Raw genomic sequence first — 23,368 nt, forward strand, 5'->3', positions numbered from 1 at the left:
TGTTGAATACACTGGATGGTGCCAGCTTGAGGTGGCACAGACACCAAAGTCATATGAAGCATGTGATATTAATCTTATTATTATTAATAATAATTATCAAAAGGAAATCAATCCTGGGGTTTTACCTTGATAATCCCGACTCCTGTTTAGCTAATGGACGCCAGCTGATAAATTCTGGCTGCCTTAAATATTAAGTCATTAACTGAGGCTTGGGAGGCATAGCGACAAGTCAAACAGGCACAGCTGTTCCTAGTCATAAACATTAAGGAAATTAGCAATATATTTCTAGCGTAAACATTTCTTTTCGCATTTATCTCATGCATCATTCTTACGCCCCATCTCCACCTTGCAGGTGGTTAACCTGCAGGCCTAGGTTAACCCCTCAGCCTAATGGGGGTTCAAGCCTACTCATCCTGTGACCAGTGGTCTGCCCCTTAACCATGCAGGTTAAGCCGAAACTAACCTACCTAAAATACTCAGATATTCACAAAGCATCTGATTCTTGGATGCGATTTTGTCCCTGTAAAATCTGATGTTCTCCACTTAGTTCAGGGTGTTCCACATGGCTCTGGGCTGAGACTTCTGTCCACAGCTATTAAGTATTTACACATTTTACTCTTGGTGAAAAATTTGGTCTCATTAACTTAGGGTTCATTTCTCTGCTTACTTAACAGACTGTGACCATTCCATCACTTTAAGGTTGTCCGTCTGATATCAAAATAGGGATGCAACACAACTGACTTAAGATATTGACAATATTGCTGCCATTTAACTTTACTCCTCCATAGAGATGTTCTGCTTGAGCATTCAAGCGGTCATTAAAGGTATTCACTCTAAAAAAAATATGCATGCATCATTTCTAATTTAACAAAATGGGACTTCATTGGAAGGGCACCTGTCCCAACATTTTTCTGCTCTCCTGCCAACTAAAACTGCTTTGCATCAGCAAATAAATATCATTCCACATACTGTAATTTACACTTGTTTTCTGTTAAGATTAAATCGCATCTTACATTTCTTCTGCTCATGTATTCAGCACTGCATGGTCTAACTCCTGGTTTTGCAGGATTATAGTTCATTCCTAATCTGAGATCTGCCGATTCACATCTCACTGCCTTGCTGTGACAAAAATTGGTGCTCAATGCACTACACATGTAATACTGCTTATGACTACTGCCAATGATAGAATGGTGGACAGATGGACAATATTACCAATGCATTCAGAAGCCTTATTTTAGGTAAGGTTACATGTGTAGATACATGTTTATTGTGCATGAGCATCATGCAAAATTTTGCATCTCAGCAAAGACATAATTCTGGATTTACAAATTCAAAACTTTCAATCCAGGGATACTTTTAAAATCCCAGCCCGTCTCAAAGTGTCCTGTTGAACATGGAGTCGGACAATATGGTCACCCTTGCTTCTGCATAAAACATTTAAGTGTTTTAAAAGTTCTGATAAATAAAATGTATTGTTTCATATTACCCATCCTCCCAAAAGCCAACTGTCCTGGTGAAAGCATGGCATCCAGGAGATTATCCTGTAAATACAGGGCTCAAGGTGAGGGTATTTTGTCAGTCCAACCCAGGGACATGGAGGAAGGGATAATTGGACCACACAATCAAAGTTGTCCTAGGTTATCCTGGAGGCATGTATTTACAGACGGGAGGAAACTGGCACACATGGAGAAAAACATGAACATGAAGTGAAAATGGATAATGCTCATAGAAGAGACCCTAGCCAGAAACTAACAGGAAAATAAAGGAATTTATTTATACAGTATATGAATAAATCTGTGCACAATCTGCTTTTTGTAATGTAACTGATGTAACAATAATCTTCCATTTATGAAAATAACAGAGACTATCCAGGAATCCACACTATTAGATATAGCATGATCAGTGATGACAGTTTTCCATTCAGTTGAGACAGAAAGCCTGGCCAATTGTTGTGTTATGCAGTTAGCATGAGCTGGAGCTCTAATAAAATCTAGAAATCTAAAAATACTGTCTTCTTGGACATGATGACCCATAAACGTTCAGAACTGCAGAACTCCAACAAGGGATGTTATGTTAAAATTGCATAACACACAGTAGTAGATAATCATTTACAACATTGTGTACAGGTTTGTTCACCATGTTACCAAAAAAGATATTGCAGCACTGGAATCAGTCATTCCATTCCAGGTCTTAAAGGGAATGCCCTTCGTTGACAGGCTGAGGAAGTGAACCTTTTGAGTCTTGAGCAGAGACGATTACAAAGAGACCCGACACAAGTATTCAAAATCCTCAAAGTCACTGACAAAGGCAATCCAGCAGATTATCTCCAAAATGAACAGTGAAAGAGAAAAGCAGTTGGAACAGCTGGATGTGAAAGTACATTTAAAACCGAGAACAGGAGGCACTTCTCTACCCTAAGAGCTGTGGGAGAACAGAAGAAGCTACCCAGCCATGCTGTTGAAGTTGATACTCTGTCTTATTTTAAGATAAGGCTGGATGAGATCCTTGGATCAATTAACTACTAACTCCCAACAGTCAGTACAAATGAGAGGGCCAAATGGCTTCCTCTCATTTGTAACCTTTCTAATGTTCTTATATCATACAAGAGTTATCAGTTGGCATGCTGGCTCAAATGCCCTATGGCCCTTCTTGCCATATCTTGAAGAACAAACCATCATATTTAGGAGTGGCTAGCAGGATACAGAACATTCTGGAAATGGCTGTTACACCCACCCCGTTGTGAACTACATTTAGAGCACTAAGAAATTCTAAGTTTTCTAGAATTTCTAGGAAAATAAAATGACAGTGTTGAGCAGACTGGAGCGGATTGCAGCACCTTTTGCCACAGATATTTTAGAGGAGTAGAGCTTTTTGTCTGTCACCCCCCCACACAAACTTTTCAGCAAAACGGAGCCTGAAAATCTCATTCAAGCTGTTGGTTATCTGATGAGTAAAAACAATAAAAGTAAATCTAATGGGCAATCGGGGTTTGTAGAATCCTTTGTAGAATAATTAGCTTGCAAATGTTGGCCCCTTACCTTCCTCATTAGAAATTTACATATGGGGAAAGCACTAAATAGTGACATTTCATGTGAGATTTGTCAATCAGCCCACAGCTGTCATTTCCTGTGAATTAACAGCAAGCACAACAGTTTCAGGCAGAGGCCGCAGCCCTGCAAAGCTTCATTAGGAGAGTGTGTGTGCACATGCAGGAGTGTGCATCTGAGACAAGCACTTTCTCTTCATTATCTGCAATTGACAGAAAACAAGGAATTCTGCTTTTCGAGCTTCGTTAGAAATTCAGAATTCATCAAGCAATAAACTTCATCTTGATACTTTTCTCTCAGCAGCTGAAAATGTAACTGTAGAAGTTGCCTTGGCTGATGGAAAATAGTGATGAATCAGGTGAAGTACTCTGTGGAGTGAAAGACCGCATTTACTAACCAAATGCTGAGTGAACATTCTGTAATTACACAGATGCAAGGGAAATGCATTGAAACCCAAGCAAATGATTATTCATCTGAATTTCCCAAAAAAAAAAAAAGATGACAGAAACACCTTCCCTTGGTTCAGAATTTCACGAGTGGTCAGTTTTTGCAAGATGCTATAGTTTCGGATTGCACAGAACACAAATGTCCTATCCAGCAACAACTCTCTTTAGGATTTCTTACTGTAAAAATATATTATTTTGTTATTTTCAACAAAGTTACTTTTAACAAATAAGGTTTTTAAAACAGAAACATTTTAGGTTGTCTAAACGAACATCTTAAAGCAGAGCAGCTAATGCAGAGCTGATTTTTATATGCAAAGAGTGGAAAATTCATATTAAAAGCCTAGAGCCACTAATAGCATATTCCAACATAATTTAGTGAAAATGCTTATTAGTACAAACTCCCTTCATATTCACAGTCTGAAACCATGGTTGCATTGAAAGAAAATCTACTAAAGCATCTCTATGAAAATAAATGCATATTTAGCTGGAGCACAAATTTTATATACTGTACAGTATACAGTATAAGCTTTCATTTATATTTACATACAATTGCCTGGTCATTCAACTTCCACCACAGCAGTTAGTTTTACTGCACCTTAGGGGTCTCTAATGGGTTTTACAAATACTGTATTAGTTCAGGTGGGTAGCTGTGTCAGCATACGTAGGCTGCAAAGGAACAAGTAATAGGTTTATTCCATGCTGAAAAGACAAGAAAGAAAACAACGTTTCAGGTGTGTGAAGGCTCCTAGGCCGAAACGTTGTGTTTTCTTTCTTCTCTTTTCAGCATGGAATAAACCTATTACTTGTTCCTTTGCTGTATACTGTATGTTACCTTTAGGTCAAATGCTTGAAATTTGAGAAATTCAGCATTGGATGTCATTATCAGGCTGATAGACTCAAATGCCCCCCACTAGCAACCAGCAGTTTCTTTGCTTACAGCATGATACCAATGTATTAAATCCTGAATAATTGATACTATGCAAATGCACTCACCCCACTGTCTGCATTCATGATACTCTCAAATAGGACTTAATATTTTGAATCTACACAAAAAATGCTGAAAGACTTATATAAATCTGACTTTTATACTTGTATATGCTCAGTTGTATAAGTATTCAACCCCTTCACTGTGGCAGCCCTAAACCACTGCAGGTGCAAAAGAATAGTTTGAAAGTTCACAAAATTAGGGTAATCAAAGTAGACTAATTTGACATCCGAATAAATGCATCTGTCTCTTTATGTTCCCTCAGATACAGTAGATATTTAATTTCAGGTTAAATGATTATACAATCAATAAATCTGACTTTGTATGTTTCACAGCAATTCAGCCTTCTACTCATAATCATTTGGGTGGTGCGGTGGCTCTGTGGCTATGGATCTGTGCCTGTAGCTAAAAGGTTGCCGGTTTGAAATGGCCGGCTAAGAAATCCTACTCCATTGGGTCCCTGAACAAGGCCCTTAACCCCAGCTGCTCCAGGGACGCTGTACAATGGCAGACCCTGCGCTCTGACCCCAGGCTTCTCTCCCTGTCTGTGTGTCTTATGGAGAGCAAGTTGGGGTCTGTGAAAAGACAAATTCCTAATGCAAGAAATTGTATATGGCCAATAAACTGATCTCTTATAAGTGTCTTGAATAAAAATATGTGCAAAAACAATTCTATAAATTACTCATCAAAATATGCTGTTATTGGCAGGAGTTGAATACATGGCACTGTATTTTTTTTTTCTTAAGGCGGCTGATGCCATTCAACTTGTCCATATCTTTCCGTTTTGTCAGGGATTGCTTACTGTAAGCTTGCTGACTCCTCTTCCAAATTAACTGAAAGGCTTCACCTTGTGCAAAACTGTGCAGCTTGTATGCTCTCTGAATTTGTCAAGTAATCATGCCACCCATGTGTTATAATCAATGCACTGGTGCCCTGTAAAAAAACAGAAGGTATCTTTATTTAAACTGAAAATGCCTGCTGTATAACAGGTACCTTCGCAGATTTTAACTTCCTGCCCTCATACCTTATACTCAGCGGTTGCCGCTCTGTGGCCTCAAACCAGATTGTTTTACTTCATATCGTATGTACCTAGAGTGTGCAATTTCTTGCCCTTGGATTCCGAAAATATTTTTTTTTAAAAATCACCCGATTTTTTAACTCTTTAAATACCTTTTCTTTATGTCTTTTTACTTGTGATTTTGAATAGTTCTCTTTTTCTGAATATATATTATATCTTCATCTTTCAGCAGCACCATGAGACACAATGCTGCTTTATAAATATTTTTTTATTTAACTATACAAATTTAACTTGACACGTGATGGATCGGACACAAAGGACTGGCTCCGTCTTTTACCTTTTGCAAAGCATCTTTCAAACAGAAACATAACCTTATATGTAAATACAAACTCAATTAATTATAACTATAAATAATTGTATCTTCATTATCCGCATCGCCCTGTTCCTTACCATTACCATACGTACTTTTAATGAAAAACTGTGTGGTGTAAAAACATGAAAAGTGTAGAACAGTCACTGAAATGATTTTCAGTGGTTTATTTCTCACACAGAAGCAATCTTAATGCTTACATGCTGAACCACAGCTCATAGTGCTTTTTACAAATTGGGTCAATGTATGCTATATATTTGCAGCCAACAGAACAGTATAGAATAACCACAGACTTCGATGGAATCTTAGGTGCCCTACTTCTGCACTTGTGTGAGGCATCATTGCATGAGCTACTTTTACATTTCTATCAAAATCACATTGTTGTCCTTTCATTGTTTACTTATTTGTCTTGGGTTACATATCATCCCAAGACATGATGTGTATTGATATGAAATACATGTTATGTATTTACATGTAACAACAATGGTCAATGGACTCATTCATTATGCATTTTTACAATCCTAATAATCACAATAGTAGTCATCTAGGAAACACATATGTATATATAAGATGCAAAACATAGAAATGAACTTCAGTGTTACAACTTTGAAACCTTCACTTGCTATGAGGCAACAGACTGCCTACCAGTTCTTGTGAAAGAAACTGTAGTGACTGTAAGAAGCGTGCGAAGTGTCTGAATTTGCGTCGGTTCTGCTTAAAATATCTCAAAGCTTCTTTGAAAAAGCTTTGATACAAGAAATATATTAATGATCTAGACAGGACTGTAGTAGAATAGCCAGAACAAGGAGTGTGCCAAGATAATCTTTTAACCTGTTTAAAAGAAGTTGAGCCTTGAAGAGAAGATCATGTGGGAACTTGGTTTAGTGCATCCTGGGGACATCTTACAGACAACAGAATTACAGTCAATCTGAGAACCACAGGAGAGAATTATATTTAGGAGAATACAAGGCCAAACAGGAGACATTTTTACACAGACAGCAACTGAAATCGGGAAGAAACACTAAGCCGTTGAAGAAGACAGTGTGGAATTCCTTAATAATGTGATTCCAAGGACTGTTAATCCACTAGCTGGGTGAAGGACCTCCTCCAGTTTGTAGTTTTATTTTAAGCTGTTCTATGACCTCTGAAGATGTGACTTCATAGTCCTACACACTGAAAATTCAGCCTAGCCACAAATTTAGTAAAGTCATGACACATGCCAGAGTCTGATGACAATGAGCCCCCGGAGACTGGTAGTAAAACTAATGATTCACTATGAAAATAAAAATCTAATTTAAAACAAATTAGATGAACGGAATTAAATCATGGAACTCAGGAAAAAATCATCTGTCATCTGTAGGTAAAACAAGGAAGGAAAACATACAGAAAACAATATATGCTATACTATATATGTATACTGAGCATCATAATGCATTATCTCTTATACTGTAACTGCAAAAACAGTTATCTGCAAAATAAAGTATTTTTGTGACAGGCAATCAACATTTTATTGAATAGGAATTGATCTGTCCATTTTCACGGTTGCAGGGGAGAGAAAGTCTTTCCTGACAAGCAACTGGCACAAGGCAGGATACGCCCTGGACAAGACACCAGTCCATCAAGGGGCAGACCGACACATGTACACACTCACAGCAGGGCCACTTTTCCCAGAAGTCAATTAACTTAAAACTATGCTTTTGGACTGTGGGAGGAATATACAATATACAGAATTCATATAGATTATTTGTATGTACATTAATACATTGTGCGATAGATTACCTACAAGAAGGACATTTGGATCATCAAGTCTGTATGTATTTTATGATGCTGGGCAAATACATCTATTGTGCCTTGCATAAATATTTAGACCTTTCCTGTGGTTTCCATCCATCCATTTTCTAACTGCTTCTTCCCATTCAGGGTGGCAGGGGGTAGCCAGAACATACTGTCACGGACGTCCAAAGGGACTAACCGTGGGGAGCAGGAGAGCGGAAAAAGACCCATATGCGTAGCGGCGAGATGGGAAAAAGGCCCGGGCTCATTAGTGCAAAGAGTTCAGGAATGCCGTATAGAAACCTATGCCCTCAGGGAGCGGACGTGGGGCGCCCTGGTGCTAGGCGGGACTCAGGACATCCAAACGTCAATGCTGAGCGAGGACAGAGTGCAAGACCCGGAAATATATAGCCCAAGGGAAAGAGAGGGACAGGAAGGACAGCAGACCGGAAACTAGGGACAGGTCAGAGAAGGAGCGCCCTCTGGCTGCAGAGGGCGTGACACATACCTTTGGTCTCCCTTTTGTGAAATTACACAAGGACACACACATTTTGTGAATGTTTTGTTAACAAAATGCTCAAACTGAAGAAGACTTCAAAACATAAGCTGTTACAGGAAATAGACAAAACCTAAAGAGTAAAAAATGAAATATAATAAAAAATTAACTTTATTTCATATTGTGCCTTTGAAAGTGACTTCTGAAAGCTCTTTACATAATAAGCACACAAAGACGAGAAATAACAGAATTAACACAAAATTACAACAAGGGTGTGGGGTGCAGTAGGAATGTAAAGGAGCAGAAAGAACCAATTAAAGAAAAGCCTTATAGGAAATAGGTTTTGAGTCTTGATCTGAAAGTGCTCGGGGAAGATGACCCTCCGATATCATTAGAGAGAGAATTTCAAAGCTTAGGTGCACAGCAGGAGCAGGTCCTGTCACCCACAGAGTGTACCCAGGCTTGGGGGACAGATAGGGGACAAGAATCAGACAAATTCTAATTCACAAAGTTGTGAGATGGGGAGCAGAAAGATTGTAAGTATGACAGATACGGAGGTGCCAAGCCACGTAGAGCCTAATAGGTGAGCATGGGGATTATGAAGTCAACACAAAACTGGATCGGAAGCCAGTGCAATCACTTGCAGATGACCTGGTCAGGATGCTGGCTGCTGAATTGTGGACATATTGAAATGGGTTAAATGTGGATTTAGATACCTTGGTTAGTAGGGTGATACAGTAATCAATTCTAGAGATGTCAAAAGTGTTGACCAGCTTTTCAGCCACAGTCAGCAACAACATAGGATGTAGACTCGCAATATTTCTGAGGTGGAAGAATGATGGTTTTACAATATTTTGCACATGTGGGTCAAATGTCAAGTGTGGATCAAATATAAACTCCAAGTTCTTCAATTTAGATTGAATTTCAACTACAGTGTCATCCATAGATAGGATTACTGCATTGGCTTTTAAAAGTTGATGCCGAGAAGCATGATGCAAGTTTTGTTGTATTTTAAGTGAAGGAAATTTTGAGTCATCCAGGTTCTTATGTCATAGATGCAATTAGACAGTGCAGAAATAGCCCCTTCAGTGTCAGGTTTAGTATGTACGCAGATTTGAGTATCACTGCTATACAGGTACTGTATATGAAATAAATTCATTGTAAAAATATTAAAATAAATGAACTCAATATTTGGTTGAAGCACCTTTAGCAGAAATTACTGGTTCAAAAACAGCCAATGTTTTTTGGGTTAATCTCTACCAGCTTTGCAAATTGACTTGGTGCAAAGTTTGAACATTCTTCTCTGCATATTTACTCAAACTATCTCAAGTTGCCTGGAGATTGGTTATTGAAAGCCATTTTCTAGTCTTTCTTCAGATTCAAGTCAGGACAGTGACCAGGCCACAAAGACATTCACTTTCTTATTCTTAAACTACTCCAGTGCAGCTTTGGCCGTGTGCTTTGGATCATTGATCTGTTTAAAAGTGAAGCTTTATCACAGTTTTAGGTCTGAAGCAGATTTTCTCCCTCTAAGTTCCTGTCAGTCTTGACAAGCTTCCCAGTCCATACTGATGAGACGCAGAACTATAACACAATACTGCCACCAACAACTTTGAGAGTAGGAACGGTATTGACTTAGTAATGGAAAATGTTGAGTTTGTTTCAAATGTGATACTTTATATTTAGACCAAAAAGGCAATTTTGTCTTGTCTAACCATATAACCTTTTACTACATGGCTGCACATAGGGGCATGACTGAGATGCTTTGATGCAAACTCATTAAGGGGTTTGAGATTGGTTTTCCACTCTCCCTTACAGGCCCAGCATTGCTGAATTAAAGGTACAAGGTTATCATTGACTCATGTTTATTTTCCCCCATCTCAGCTACTGAACTCTTTCAAAGTCTATTCTGGCCTCACGGTTGCACCTTTCAGCGTTTCCTTCTTGCCCAATAGTTCAGTTTGGAGGGACGGGCTGATCTAGGCTTTGTCTGGACTTCCCACATCTTAATTCAGTTTATCATACACAAAGAGATAAAGTGTCTTTGAAACGCTTTTATGCCCGTCTCCTGATCTGCGGTTTTATAAAACAGCTTCTGAGTTGTTGAAAATCTCCTTGGTTTTCATGGTGGAATCCTGGCTTGAATTTCACTACCTAACTGAGGGACCTTACAGAGAAACAGTGACGTGAAAAAGAAAGGACACTCTCTTATGGTTCTATGGTTTTACACATTAAGACATATCTAACCTTCATCTAGTCCTCATCAAGTCTCTCACATTGCCTGGGAAATTCTGGCCCTACTCCTTCTTAGGAAACTGCTTCAGTATGGTGATGTTCGAGCATTCGTTTATGCACGGCTCTCTTTAGGTCATAGATTGGGTGTGTTTTGAATCACTGTCCTGTTGCACGATCCTCTTTCAGCTAAGCTTTAGCTGTTGGACAGGTGGTCTCCCATTTTCCTGTAGAATGCGCTGGTAGAGAGAGGTATTCATTGTCGACTCAATGATTGTGAGGTATCTGGGCCCTGCGGGTGCAAGGCAGGCCCAAATCACGCCTCCCCCACCCTGCTTGATGGTTGGTGTGAGGTTCTTATGGTGGATCGCAGTGTTTGGTTTTTGCCCTGCATGTCTGTGAAAGATCTCTCCTTTTAGGATAGCATGTCCAAGACCTTCTGCCACAAAACCTGATGCCAAAAGTCTAGCGCCCTAGCTGTAGCAGCGGCAATAACCCCACTTGGTCGATTCCGGTTGGCCGGGGACGCTCATTAACCTTCTTCTGATTTACCGGCGTCCCGACCCGGAAAGCGACCGAGGCTGCTACCAGCTAACCGGTTAGAACCTTTTGTATGCTCTATCGGAGCAAGTGGTCAAAATAAGGCATTCCTTAAATGCTTTGGCTTTCCCCTAGGTCTCTTTTTGGTTCTCACTGTTCCTAACAACCGTAAGAGTTTTGTGAGAGACAAGCTCTTACTGCTTCAGGTACAGCTTCTATAAAGAGCTGCTGATTCCAGGTGCAACCAATTCAGTGATTTCCTCATGAGAATGCAAGGAATGCATCTCCCTGCTACCCTGCCCCTCTGTCTCTGGCATACACTGTGCTACAATGTTGTTTTGCATTACAGCCAAACAACTCCACTTTGGTCTCATCTCTCTAGAGGACATTGTTCCAGAAGTCTTGTGTTTCATTTAGGAGCTGTTTTGCACACCTAAGCCATGCAGCAACGTTCTTTCTGGAGAGAAGGAGTTTTCTCCTAGCTACTCTTCCACAAAAACCATTCTTGTTTAGTATTTTCCCCATGGTAGAATAATGAACTCTCACATTTATCACATTGACAGAGGCCTGTAAATTCCTAGATGTAGCTCTGGGGTTCTTTGCAATCTCTAGAAGCATTATACAGCTTGCTCTTGGAGTGAATGTGTTGGAATGCCCACTTCTGAGTTGATGGCCAATCATCTTGAACTTTCAACATTTGTAAATTACTTTCTCACTGTGAAATGATGGACTTCATATTGTTTGGAAATAGCTTTATAATCCTTCACAAAGAGATGAGCAGCAAAGATTCTTTCTCTGAGACCGGCAGAGATATACTGTACAGTAGTTTGACTTAGACATAATGTATTATCACAAACGTGAATGCTCAAGACCAAACATCTAGTTTCTGATTTTATGTGGAAGCACTTCCTGATGATTAACTAATCATGGTCCCTTGTTTAGCAGAATTTGGTATTAACTACAATCTTAACTGGTACATAAGCAGTAAGGGTACACTTGCTTAATTTTTCAAGCAAGGCTTTTGAATATTGGCTGTTTTTTTGTTTACAAAGTAAAATGAATGTTTGGTATCTGTCTAATGTGGTTAGATTTATCCACTGTTAGTGGACTAAGTTAAGATCACATACGTCTTAATATGTAAAACCATAGACTCTTAAGATAGTGTTCTTTCTTTTTAACATCACTGCAGGTGTATTTATTCGGAAACCATGAAAACCACTATAACTGCACACAGGCAGAGGTCGCTCAATGTTCTGTGTGGTTCCTTAAAGTAATTTACTGCAGGTATGCCACAAGAAAGAGATTGAATAATTATACAATTACTTTCCCTAACAACAACAACAACAACAAATTATTATTGTTTTTATTATTCTCTAATAATCTATTTACTTTCTTGGTTGTTTCAAATATGTGGATTAGGTTGTATACATGGCAAATTATAAATACTTAATTATATAATTATATTAATTGCTGCTTCAAAGTGTCATGACTAAGCTTTAATGCAGTGAACAGTGATAACTGTGCAAGGGGCTCAATACTTTTGCAAGGCATTGTATATATTACAAATTACACATAATTTAAAACTTAAAAAAAGATGTTTCACAATATAAATGAGTTTCATAATACCTTACAAACTTGTTTTGCAGATGTAGTTAAAGGAAAATGTTGTATTACCATCTAGAAGTTTACTTCCCATTATATAATGAAATTAACTTTATGGAATTTGCCCACACTGCAATTAAAAGCAAAAGAATAGACAGGAAATTTTATGTGCTTTGAGTAGGTTATGTCAAAGTTGAGCACGCACCTGGTGATTCGTCTTCTGCTGACTGGGAAGAAATGGTGCCTCTGTTTTTCCCAGCACCAAAACCCCCTACTATTGTACCAATACCTTTCAGTTTCAATTGAAATGCAAACTCTGAATTGTTACAGGAAATCCCTTGTGTTGGCAATGAAGGGTGCTAGTATTGGATTTCCAAGGTTGCAGCCTAGAATAATTGTTTGGAAACAAAGGAAGGCAGTTTGTTCCAACTGAGCTGAGCTTAAAATGAGCTGCCCTGTTCCTCCCCATAGAGCATGTGCCTCTTGTCTATTCTATGAAGCCCTACATGCCACATCACTCAAATTAATCCAGCAAATGTTCAGATGGTTCAAACGGCTGGATATTTGCTGGTCTGAGTGAGGACGTTGGGTGAGGAGAGCCGCATGCTCTCCATCTTGCCTTGATCCCTGTGCTTCCTGGGATGCTCCAGATGGATCCTCACAGGGACAAGCCGCTTTCCTGATAAGGGCAGGATGGAAAACAATGGGCTTAGTCTTTTTTTAATCAAGTCCAATATTGTGTGGGCTTGAATCCCAAATTCAGATAAACTCGGAAAGTCAAAATAACTGGAAAATGCTGTTAACGTGGAATTGAGAATGTCGGTAAAATAATTACAGTGCTCATAGAATTGCTGCCTAACCCTCATTTGTTAATTAGTAAACAAATACAGTACATCTAGCGGACAGGAAGGGATATACGTATAACACTGCATTTAGCATTAAAATGTGCCGCGAGGTTTGGATTTAGCTCCCAAACAGCCTCCACTTCCTTTCTTGGTCCTGACCACTGAGGGACAGAGACAGATACAGATGCAGCCACTCAGCATGCATGGTATTTCTTTCAAACACGTCAAAAGTAAGATGGCGCATTACATTATATAATTCACTGGCCAAAGATCCATAGGTGGCACTTGTGGTACATAGATGTTAGTGAAGTGCTTGCTTCATTTATTCTCTACTGTGCATGTTTAAATTTGCTTAATATGGAATATCAATATGGAATTTTAAACCTAAAGGGACATTGTGGTAGCCAAGCATAAGTATAACAGAAGCATAACATCTCTGAACTTTATCAACAGTTTAAGAAATAAATATATTACACATACTGTAATGATAAAATACAAAAAAGCTGATAAAATACATTAAAGTCTTTAACTTGGTCACTTACTGTGGTTATTTTGGAAAGGTTTTGACTTGTTCATTCTGACTATATTATATATACTGCGTTTAGCAATAAAATGTGCTACATGGTTTGGATTTTACTCCTACCCAGCCTGCACTTCCTTTCTTGTTTCTGAGCACGGAAGGAGAGGGACAGGTATTGCCCCCTCCCCTCCCAAGGAATCTTGTCTGCATGACAAGATTCAAAGCGCTGAACAGCAGAGGGGTAGACTGAAGCACAGGACATAAGGACCAATGACACACTAACCCAACACATTCAAAGAACAGATTCCATCAGTTCTCCTGAGTGAATCACAAATTCTGATAAAAGATGTGCCCTGATTCACACCAATCTTTTCTGTTTAAGTTGTTCTGGCTTGTGTCATAGGTGCTACAGTCAGCCATCACCAAAGCTCAGATTACCTTGATTCACCAGAGAAAATTACATCTTCCCATCTTTGGTGGTGAAAAGTATCATCTGCTGCACAATGTTGCTATCCAAGCTGATGGTGAGGATGTGGACCTGATAAGGCCTATTGCACAGCAAACGGCAATCTACCACACATCTTCAGATTGTTCCATCCCTAATTGGTCTGTTTCAATGCCTGACGACTGCTTTTGAAAGATTGAAACCAAATTCAAAGGTCTCGTGGACCATGTCCTGGTCCTGTCTTGCCGTGTGCTGTGGCGACACATGGGATAGTGGGAGAAGGACGATCTCCAACACTACCAGTCATCCTAAAACAGCCACTGGGTGGACATTAAGATGACGTGCAGACTTCTGCTGGGACTGTCCAGTATCTCATAGGTATCAGCTGCATAGTCTTACATATACTGTATTGTAGATAGCAGAGCTCATTAAAGCAGTTTTCATAGGGTTGGGCTGTTCACTGTACAGTCTGTGTGCATCATGGCATCCTCACACCAAATGGCATTCCTTGGAATTCATGCACTGGGTTTGTTACACACCTGTCACAAATTCACCAATTCATAAAATCCTTTTCCCTACACCAGAATGGTCCAAAATATTGATTTATAATTTGGATTGATGGCAAGGGTGACCATTTATTGCACAATTCCCCTTGAGAGGAGATTAACGTACATTTTTTGCCTTTCTGGATATATTGCCTTCATCCACAAAGGCCTTGAAGCCACCAGCAGTTGAAGCGATTTTACAGCAAGAGCCTGTCATATTGCTGTGATAAGCCTGATTCAGCACAAATGCTGTAAGTCTCCTGATACCACCTTCTGACAATAAAGTGACGAGCCTACTTTCTGCTCCCTGAAACACTACTAATCCATTCAAAACACGAGGCTTCAATTGCATGTGTAATCAAAGTTTCAGTAAAGTGGAAATGCTCCAGACTTAACCGCAGCACATAACCCTGCATGGCAACATGAATAATTCTGAAAGTATCATGTATTTTAAGAAGATGTGCATTTTTTCATTTGTAATAGTATATTACAGAACCTCCCACATGCAATAAAGCAGATATTTTTAGTAGCTTTTCACGCCTTTGTCTAATCATGAGTTACTGTTTCCCCTGTTTTTACTTTTTAATTTGTGTGGTTATTCTCTTTTAGCTGCACTCATGAAAGCAAAGCATACAAAGTGTACTTACAGTATGCAGTATGGCAGGTGCCAGGTGTGTGGGTGCCCCCAATACATAATGAACTGGGTAACTATCACCCCCAGCACATGCATACAGGAAAAAAAAGTTAGTCAGCATCAGAACATTACTGAACTCTCTTGTTTCCTTTGATCTTTTTCCTATCAAAAAGACTGTAGAGCATTATCTTACTTTTACTGTATACTGTAGTAATGTAGTGCGTAAAAAATGACTGTACCAAGTGCTGACATTTCAGAAGACAACACTCAGCCAATGATATTAAATACAAGTCAATGACTTGGGAATTGCTCATTTGATTAATGAAAAACCATCTAATAGTAGTTTTATTTAAAACAGAAGCAACCCAACAATGGAAGGATGAAACTAGAAGAGGAATGAATTTGTTGAAAAGCACAGTCCATTTATCACTGAAGTAAAATTTGAAATGAAATGAAACCTCCATTATGAAGTTTCATAACATTAAGTGTCAAATGTAAAGTATCTCGCACCACGAATCCTTAAAATTTGTCCTGTCATCAGTATGTACAATAAAGTTCCCTGTCCTGTTCCCCTTTTGAGAACTTCCTCACTCTGTCTCAATTGAGAAGGCCATCTGAAAAGCTCTTGACTGAAGATTTTTTAGCTTTTGATTTACAGTTAACAGGCCACACAAAAAAAGCATTATGTTCTGTGGAACCCAAGAGCACACAGAATATGGTACAGGAGGCCAACCAGGGGTATTTCCAGCACATATATTGAAAACTCACCACACCGACCTCAGATAAGCTCATATGTGTGTGCAGTGTGCATATATGTTATTGGTAAACAAAAAAAAAACTGAAATCACAAATGGTGCCTTTTTTGGAAAGGCATTAAGCAGCTACACATCAGTTTCGCTTAGGCTGTTCTGGTGGAGGCAAACCAGTGCAATGTAGTCCTGTCTTTGTCTTATGGTCCTTTTATTGTTTTGCCCCACATGTAAGCTTGCAGCTTCATATGGGTTTAAGGACAAAGGGCACCACCAAAGATGATATTTAAGGACTGTGGGCTAAAATAGACCCAAATGGCTGGAAGGTCCTATATCCAGATGAACTCTCCCGATGATCTCAAACTGTCCAGCTTGTATTTATGTCAGGATCACGAACCAGTTTTCTGCATGTCCAGTGGGGGAGCATATTTCAATCCTCTGGCAGCAAAGCTCTTGAACTTTGATGTTGGAAACAACACTGACATCGAACGTTTCTGAAATTGTTTTCAACATATTTGTGGTTGACAGCAATCAATGCCTCCTGTTATTTCATGATTCCTGTTCACAGTTGGCATAGACTAATTCAACTCTGACTCATACTATCAACATGGGTATCATATAATTCAGCTGTGAGTTAGAGCAATTTTGATGGCACAAAGAATATATACACAATATGTGGTGCAAAGCAATAGCATTTCAGGTCCTGTCTGGAACTTGGGTGCAAATCAACTCAAAAAAATCTATGTGCATATTTGTAAACCAAAAAATTCTTCTGAACATACATTCATAGCACACATCATATGGAAATACATTACCAGGTCTGAGCCTGACCTCATTAGATCTCATAAGCCAAGCAAAACTGGACCTCGTCAGTATAAGGATTAGAGACCACTAAGGAAAACTGCATTGTTCCTGTATGTGGTTAGTTATGGTGACTAGGGACAGACAATATGCTACTGTACAGTATATGAGGTGCCAATCTTTGGATGAAATGTTAAACTGAGGTCTCTTCTACAAGGTCACTAAAAATCCTCTGGTACTGTTGGGAAGGAAAGTTAACCTTGACGTCATGGTTAAATCCCATTGTGAGCCTGCACAATCTGACATAGCTAAAGTTCCCTCTTAATGATCTGGTGAAGCACCTTCTGTCTTTTCTAGCTGACTTGCTATGCAGTGGGGCTGCTGGCACAGAGTACCTGGCATACAGCTGAAGCAAGGGCTGCACTTCAATGAAGAACATAGTGGGTGCTCTCCCCCCAAAAAGTGCTGTGAAATCCTATGGGATGAAAATCCCTATGTCAATGCAATCCATTGTATGAATTGTTACATCCATTTAATGTTTGATTAAGAAATTAGTGTTTTGAAGCTTGTTATCTGCTTTATAGGACGATAAGTGCAGTTGGTTTTCTTTTGCAAAAAAAACTGTGTTACTGTAAGGTCAACACTTAAAGGAGCCATGCAATTTAATGAACATGAAGGCGGAACATTGCCAGTAAGCACTTACCACAGTTCTCAGTGACCCAGCCCAGTCTGTGGTCTGAAACCATAGGGCTGAAACCTAAAAAACAATACAGAAGGAAGGTTGTTAGAACCTTAAAAGTCAATCTACCTTTCCCACAAGCAACCTTCCAGTTTGTAGATGCAAATGCATTACATGCATTCTCAAAACTGAAAAAACAGTTACTGAAAAAACAGTAACTCACAGGTTACTGGTGAATGGGTTAGTGTCCACATTCTCGCAAGGATTCTATTAATGTCTGTTTAGTATAAAAAGGACTTGTACCGTGTTATGTGGTGGCAGTGTATGTAGGATTCAGAATGAAAGACGAAGGCGAAGATGAAGGCGGTGACGACGACAAAGATACTGTAGTGACGACGACAAAAATGATTTTTCTGAAAGTCTTTTTGTTTGCAAGAATTGCAGACTACTCTGAAATAAAACTCCCTGCACATTGAACTGTTGTCATTGTGAACTGTGGCATTTTATGGGCCTGGATCCTTGAGACAGCTCAATCTAAGTGTAAGGATGAATGATTAGCTGTCTAACAGAAATCTACAGACATACAGTAAACATATGTAGAATAAGACTGGTTAAAGTACAGAAACACATTTATGGAGTGCCTATTCAAGGTGCATACCATCTCAAAGTGATTCAAAGTGTCTTCTCACTTCAAAAGGAAGAACCTGCATCCTGTGGTAAGCTACAGTAATAAGTAGAGGACTCCAGAGTTCGGTATTGAGACAGCTGCTCTATCAGATTTTCCAGTTTTGATGACATGGCATTTCCCAGTCTGTTCCAGCCTGAGCCTTAACTCTTTGAGCACAAGTATCTGGCTCATCTTTGCTCTTCAAACATCAGCTTGTTCACACCTGAACGATGTGCTGAGTATCTAAATGGTACTTCTATTTGTAAAAGCGGATGTAAAATCGCTCATTTGGGAACAAGGTGAATTTTGGTAAAATACTATCTGTAACACTATACATACATCAAGTGTTCTGCTTTCTATGATATTCACAGTCTTGTTTTGTAACTGTGCCTGTTTGAGGAATTAAAGGGATGTGATTGTGACCAACCTTTTAGATCCTGTTTTTTTTTTATTAGACATCTAAACACTGTTTTTGAGTAAAATAAGCTATAGTACTGATGTCTGTAATACAGAGGTTTTAGAATCATACAACAATCCTTCAATGAAAAATCTGCCATATAAAAAAAACACCTAATATGCTAAGATCAAGAAATTTGATTTGTAGTCTTTACTTCAGTTACAAACCATTGTCTGCAATTTGGTATCAACTACATCCTTGTACTTTCCCTCATACTGTCTCTTTTAAAAAAATGAACCCACGATGGGTCTTTATCAGCTCAGCAAAATCACTTCTTTCTGTGACATGAGTGTTTAAAAGCTTCCACATATACTGAGAACCACTAAAAATGCAAAACAATAGTATTGGAAACAAAGGCATTTGTTGCCTTTTCAAAGTCACTTTGCATTGCATAGTAGAGAATAAATGAATAAATGCCTGAAAAACTAAGGAATGTGTAAAAATAGGTTTCATATGTTGTCACAACCTTTCCAAGAATAATCAAGTTGAAGGCCTGAACCAAAACATTTCTATTTAGTCTCCAACTGCAAACCACAACAAAAACTAGCTCTTGATAGTAGATTCTCAATGGTTGATAAAAGAATCTCGTAGCAAGACCTGGAATTGTAATACAGTATATAATTTGCAGACACAGTGATATAGATTAAATCAAGGCCAAAAGAGTCCATTGAACTGTTTGTAGAGCTATAGAAAAACTACATATACATCTTTACTCAGTGATACTCTCCTAGAGGTATTAACATTGAGCCATTAATACAGAAAATAACTTTTGTATGTGGCGGGTTTACTGAAAAGCAAGCACATTGTATCAAGAAAAAGGATCCTGCATCATGTGTTGACTTTAGAGAGTTGAAATGAAAATCAAAACTGCTAAACTAAGCACTGAACGCTTGCGGGTGCATTTGTCTATTCAAAGTCCTGCTTTCAACATGCCCGTTTGTGTAACTCTATTGATGAATTTATGGTACATGTTTTTTTAACTTGTTTCTGGATTTCCAAAAGGCCTGATTAAGGAAAACGTTTATTTTTCCTGACAATAAACCATTTACCTTGTGTGCAGAGATATACAATATGTGGCTTATTCTTAATAGTATGGCATCGGTTACACTACACCTTTATAAAACAGTCCAATACTGCCATGCAGTGGATGTTCACACTCTTCTACAATCTTACTCTTACAATACATTAAACACTAAGTGATCCATTAAAGCAAGAGACTCTGATTGCAGTTTTCAAGAGACCCAGTGTCTTGTATGTTGTATAAACCCCTAGTGTACCAATTCATTGTTAGCTAAAAGCTTAATGGTATTTTAAATCAGTTAAATCATCTTCTAGAAATACGAATCTAAACTATTAAGTAAAACATCACATAGTTCAGATCTGAATGTTAACAGAAGTAAAATTGGAAGTAAAAGAGAAAAAAGAGCTAATTAATTTGACACAATATAACCAAGCTAAGTTCTACATTAATCTTTAGTGAAAAGATAGATCGTTGTTTTCAAAAAGAATTTCTAATGGCTTTAGGCTCTGAGTTTCAGAGACATGGTTTTGCATATGAGATGCTCTGTCACCCACAGTGTGGAGCCTAGTTTTCAGTATAGCAAGAACTACTAATCCACCAGATCTTAGATTAAGATCTGGACTATACTTTTGCAATAAGACCTTAAGATAAAGTATTTAGTACATTAGGGAGGACCACAATATACAGCAAACCAGTCTTGATTGAATAAAGGCACATACTGTATCAATATCTGACATTCAGATAGAGCAAGGGCCTTAAGTGAGCAATGTTATACACACAGTCAACACAACGTCTACAGTATGAAGTATTTAACCTTAGCATCATTAAATGTCAACAACGTTTAAGACACTGACTTTGGGAAGCTATCCAGGGCCTATAAATATATTATCAGTTGTTTAGTTTAGTCAAACAGTCACAGTAAGTTCTGTTGTATTCGTTACGTATCTTAATACCAGATACACACCTGTAAGTGCAGAAACTGCAGTAATAGTATTTGTTCTGGTCTATAAGTCCGAGTATAAATTCACATAATATTGAGACGCAAGGCTAATAACCCTTCGCAAATAATCTGACCAAGAAGCAATATATAAATAGTAGATAGATATAAAATAGATATTAAAGAGTTCAGTAGAATATCCCATGGGCAGTCAGTTATATAGCATTACCTTGTTCAAGAGTAATTCCAATCTTTCAAACACCCATTAACTTGAAGTAGAAGTAATATCAGACACCACAAGAATTCACTTTTGTATATATTTGTAGAAATAAGAAACACATGAAAAATAGTGGTGCAGTCTTTAGTATGGTGCACACTTTAGTGTGGAGTTTGTGTGTTCTCTCCATGTATGCGTGGGTTTCCTCCAGGAGTACCATTTTCTTCCAATGACATACTGATAGGTTAGTTGGCTTTGGCAAAGAATTGGTGTAAAATGTGTGTGTCTGCCCCTGTGACGGACTGGAGTCCTGTCCAGGCTGTGTCCCGCCTTGCGCCCGTCGCCTACTGGGATAGGCTTTGACTTCCCTGCTACCCTGATTTGGATAAAGCAGTTAGAAAATGGATGTTTAGTTTTGAATTATTTATTTCATGAAGAAACATCTGAGAACTTGGTAAAATCCGACTATGCATTTCATTTTACAAAGTAGTGTTCAAAATAGGCATAGCCTGCCCTCTGCTGGAAAGTGGTATAAGTCTCACACATTGTGTCCACAGCATTCATTTATACGGTCTGTTTTATTAGGATTGTTAATACTGATCTATATCATGCTGTCTTCTGTAATGACTGTATACTCAGAGAGCCAACACAGATGTTTTCTGCAAAAGCTGTTTGAGGCCTAAATTGACACAGAACATTTATTTATAACTATAAGAGGAGATAATGTACTGCATTCTTCTTTTACAAAATTCCTTGAATATATACACAATACAAAACTGCAGCCATTTTTTTTTATTTGTTACCTGCTGTTTGTATGTACAAATGCTTAGGGAATTTTACTAAATAAAGCAGCGAGATCACTTCACTTCAAAAACCAGTCCTCTTGGGTTGGAATAGGTAAGAGCTCTGTAGTACTCATGGGCACTCAAGGAGATGCATAGACCCTGTATCTGTTAGATTTGACTAACATACTTTGAAGATGATCAGCAACCTGGTTCAGCCATTTCTGAGAATGTCTGCCATAATGGAGGCAGCATTAGGAGACTCATGGACAAACTCTGCAGTGCCCATGGGCCACAGAGGTATCAGGTATCAGGTATCAGTGCTGTCCTGTTGACTGGCACAGTAACTCACAGATGTTCATACGTGACCTGGATGGGGACTCTTTTTTACTGCACTACAGCGGATGGTGTCCAAGTCCTATATGTGTATCATTTCAGGTGTTGAAATGTGGCCACTCTAAGATACTGGAGCCAAGAACAGCACTCAAGAAACTAAAAAAAAAAACTCTCTCCTCCAAGGTGGACCTTGCATCTGTTTTCTGGTACAATTCTTGTTCTTCCAGATGCCCTCGGCTAAGAATTACTGTCACATGCTGGACAAGTGGTAGGAGACAATTATCTGGAAAATTACCAGAATGCTTTATCTACGTGTTATCTTACTGTACAAAAACACCAAGTCACACATCTCAGTGTTTACGATGTTATGCTGGACTATCTCACAGGGCTGAACTGGCTCTGACCATTGCTGTAATTAATAGTCATACTGTAGAAATTATCAGCGACTACAAGTACTTGGGACTGGTCACAGACAAAAACCTGAGCTGGGACAAATGCTGCAACACCATTTATAACTGCACTGTTTTTTGCATTTGCACTGCATTTTGCATTGCATTTACATTTTGCACTGTTTGCTCATGTGTGTACCTTTGCACAATTTTTTACAGATATGGGTACTGTTGCACTGGTACCACATATTACACTGGTTATTGTTATTGTATTTACTGTCAATTGACTTGTCTGCTGTTCTGTATATACTGCACCTGATAGACTAATGTCTCTCAGAACACATTTGTGTTCTCTCGAATTGACTACTGTAATGCTCTACTCGCTGGGGTACCTAAATCTATTTTGAACAAACTGCAGTATGTCCAAAATTCAGCAGCCAGAATCCTAACCAGGTCTAGCGCAAGTGATCACATTACTCCTATCCTGGAGTCCTTGCACTGGCTTCCGGTCAAATTCCGTGTGGACTTTAAAATTCTCATGCTCACCTATAAGGCTATGCATGGCTTGGCACCTCAGAAACCTGTCTGAACTATTATCGCCGTACTCCCCACATCGCAACTTTTCCTCTTCTAATTCTGGTTTCCTGTGCCCTGAGCCCGTCTACATTGTATGGGTGACAGGACCTTCTCCTGTTATGCCCCCAAGCTCTGGAACTCTCTGCCCAAGGATATCAGAGAGTCACCTTCTCTAAACACTCAAAACCTTCTTCTTTAGAAGAGCCTTTACTTAACTGGTTCCATTCTTCACCCCTCTGCTTTTCTTAGTACCACCGTC

General features: G+C 38.9%; 1 long non-coding RNA gene across 4 annotated transcripts in view; it reads right to left on the reverse strand.

The window, feature by feature from the left end:
• LOC107078055 (uncharacterized) overlaps positions 1 to 23,368 on the reverse strand; it is a 105,160-nt gene that overhangs the window by 76,079 nt on the left and 5,713 nt on the right. For all 4 annotated transcript variants that reach the window (XR_011190072.1, XR_011190070.1, XR_011190071.1 and 1 more), the window contains exon 2: positions 17,752 to 17,805. This is a non-coding gene — a long non-coding RNA (uncharacterized lncRNA). The remainder of the gene's footprint in view (positions 1 to 17,751; positions 17,806 to 23,368) is intronic.

This window comes from Lepisosteus oculatus, chromosome 7 (assembly GCF_040954835.1).
Source record: "Lepisosteus oculatus isolate fLepOcu1 chromosome 7, fLepOcu1.hap2, whole genome shotgun sequence".
Classification (NCBI taxonomy): domain Eukaryota; kingdom Metazoa; phylum Chordata; class Actinopteri; order Semionotiformes; family Lepisosteidae; genus Lepisosteus; species Lepisosteus oculatus.